This window comes from Mustela putorius, unplaced genomic scaffold (genome assembly GCF_011764305.1).
Source record: "Mustela putorius furo isolate JIRA1106 unplaced genomic scaffold, ASM1176430v1.1 tig00003834_pilon_pilon_pilon, whole genome shotgun sequence".
NCBI classification, from domain to species: Eukaryota; Metazoa; Chordata; class Mammalia; order Carnivora; family Mustelidae; genus Mustela; species Mustela putorius.
Window position 1 is genome coordinate 925,544 of NW_025421987.1, and position 3,348 is coordinate 928,891.

General features: G+C 37.4%; 1 pseudogene; it reads right to left on the reverse strand.

The window, feature by feature from the left end:
• Nucleotides 1-423: 423 nt before the first annotated feature.
• Nucleotides 424-2,135, reverse strand: LOC101683919 (annotated as a pseudogene).
• Between the last annotated feature and the right edge of the window lie 1,213 nt (nucleotides 2,136-3,348).

The following is a 3,348-nucleotide window of genomic DNA, read 5'->3' on the forward strand; positions in this document are numbered from 1 at the left end:
CTCTCTTATGGCTATAAAAATTTTTAAGAAAAGGACTATTATGAAATCCATGTAAGTAACACCTAGAGAAAAAGCACCAGGTCTTTCCTTTTCAACTCATGAGAGTAGAAAAGAGAAAAAAATGACCACGGGACCCACAGATTCCATTTTTGTTCTGTAGTCAAATGTGCTCTCTCATACCACTCATGGAAGGCTCTAGTCTTGAGTCCTCATCACTAACATACCAAGGGAAAGAGGCCATGGGAGCATTAGTCACTGTTTTGAGGAACACTTTAATCACTGACGTTATTTGGAATTGTCAGTATATAATGACAATAAAAGTAGAACAAATTTTAGTTGGATGTTTATGTTTTTGTTTTTTATCATGTTATATGATCTTGAGTTAAGGAGAAAGACTTCCAATCACGCCACCTAGGAACCATTCTACCCACTACCCTGTTTGGCTACCAGTCTCTTGTCTTTATCTTCGGTAATGCTGAGGTGCGTACTTTTCCACGTGGAGGAGAAATCCATGGTTTATTTCTTTTGCCGATAAAATACGTTGGCGAGCTGAGTGGCAAAGTTGTTGCCATTGGCAGCCTTCATGTAAACTATGTCAAAAGAACCAAGGTGTCTCTCTCTGTTGGTGATCACACCAATTCTTCCCAGGTTAACACCTCCAGTCACCATACACAGATTACCATATTTGATGAAATCAGTAATCTTTCCAGTCTCCAAATCAGTCTGAATGGTGTCATCCATCTTCATGAGGGGATCAGGATAAAGGATAGTGTGAGCATCATGGGTCACCAAATGAGGGATTCCTTTTGTCCACAGAAAGATCTTTTTCATCTTGTACAACATATACTTGCCTCCTCAGGTGTAATCCAATGAACAGCAAAGCAACACTTGCTGTCATAGAGCAGATGGAAATCCTCACCAGTCTTGTCAGTGCTGATGACCTTCATAAAACGGGCAGGGTAGATTGTATAAGTTCAGACCTTGCCATTAATCTTGATGTAACGTTGCATACAGATCTTCTTTACTTTGTCTCCTATAAGGACATACTTGAGTCTGATCCTTAGGAAAATGATAAGTGGGGGACATTCTCTCAGCTTATGGGAACAAGTAGATGGACAAAGAGCAAACACACTAGTCAGTTTACCCAGCATCCAAAGCTGTGAAGCTACTACATACTTTAGATGCTTCTTAGGCCATAATCCATGGCTGTACTAGGCAGAAAAAGACTTTTTGGTTTTGTTTTGTTTTGTTTATTCTCCACAGAAAACGTGTCCCTTTATGCCCTATATCACTTTTACAGACCCATACATGTCTTGGTATCCTTCTAAACTGATCACATGGACATACTAGTGACATGAGTCTGAGACTGTGTCTAGTCTACAGCATGGAGGAGGTCAAATATTTACTTTCCTGTAGCAAATATGTGCTCCTATGAATATTTAACAACATTCTTCTGTTTCAGTAAGATTTCATTTTTCTTATGTTACATATTGTAGAATAGCTTCTTTCCATTTTTAATTGACTGTCGATTTAGTCTCAAATACCCTATGAAATATTTTAATTTATTATGACTATTCAATACTTCCTTAGTTGTTTGTTATATAGTCTTGACTTATCCTAATACTCTTTAGGGCGTAATTGATACAGACCATACCAGCAAAAGTTAGATACATTGTTTTTAGTTAATGCAACTAATTTTAAAGGAATAGACTTTTCAACTTTAAGAAAAATGGCGCACAACATGCTAAAGGTAAGATAAAACAACTAAACTAAAACCTTTGAAGCCCTAACATTTATCCTGAAGCTATTTAAGAACATCCATGTTAGATAGCTGTAGGAAAAAAATAACTTACCATCCACACTCAAACAGAATACATGCTGAGATTCAGAAAAGATGGGATTTTATTCAAGTCAATTGCATTCTATGAGAAAAAAAGATTAGAGGAAAAAGTAATGATGGAAAATATATAACAGTAATTCACTTTAAAGTGAAAGGTCAGGGGTAAGAATGTTCACTTATTTTCCATTAAAGACCAGATATAAAATTGACTGCCACTGAGATCAAATATCTCATAATTTTCTTCTTCCTTTACTACAGCTTTCCCATTGCCTCCATACCATTTCAGATTCACCATAGCAGTTTCCAATCTAATGGTGCTAAATACAGAGAGAAGTTCAAAGTTAAAACACAGACGAAGTACAAACTGATAAACTCATTGAATAAAGGAGAATAACTCAAACAACGTCATGGTGCATTCTTTGATGATGGAAAAGCTGGGTACAATGATTACGCAACATGGCACAATGAACAAATGATCAAATGGTTGTGGTAAGCAATTGTCCTCTTCCAAATTTCCAGCTTCCATTTCCCTCTCTTTTTATGACTCTCTGTTGGGAATTCCCAGCCGGATTTATTTTTTAAAGAATTTATTTATTTATTTGTCAGGGAGAGACAGCAAGAGAGTAACACAAGCAGGGAGAGTGGAAGAGGGAGAAGCAGGCTCCCTGGAGCAGAGAGCCTAATGCAGGTCTCAATCCTAGGACTCTGGGACCATGACCAGAGCCTAAGGCAGAGAGGCCTTAAGGACGGAGCCACCCAGGCACCCCAAGGAATTCCCAGTCCTATTAATCTTAGCACATCTACACAGTATAGAAATTTCTATGAGCTTTTTCCCCCTCTTTTTTAAATCCCAGGAATTTCTTAGGGATTCCATTCGAAGGCACTATGAACTCGAACACTGTCCAAAAGAGAAGTAAGTGACAGACAGCATTGCTGAGTTAATTTTTTTTTTCTTTTAATTTTGAAAGGTTATTGTACACCTAATTAGTGGCACTTGGAAGGATATTGGAGCATTTTAACTTGGAATTGAATATAATATTTGCAAATAGCTGGTGGATTGTTCATAATGCTGAGCTGTATTTACCAAAGTAGTGAAATAGTGTCACTAAGTATATATCAAAATAAGTAACAGGAGAAACTGATCAGCAGTGAAGGGGAGAATAAAGGCCATGGAATCAGATAGAGCTGATTCTGACTCTTACTTTTGTGGATTATAACGGTGTGGTGTGATGCTGTTACATTCGTAACTTACCTAGATCTTTGTTTTAGAATCTATATAAAGTGAAGGCATGTCACTACATGTTTCTTAATATTCTACTTAGGACTTAACTTATTAGTGTACAAAAGTACTTCCTACAGGCTTCTGAAATGTTTTAGGGGTCTACAGAGGTCTAGTTTATTTTTTTAAGATTTTATTTATTTATTTGACAGACAGAGATCACAAGTAGGTAGAGAGGCAGGCAGAGAGAGAGAGGGAAACAGGCTCCATGCTGAGCAGAGAGCCTGAT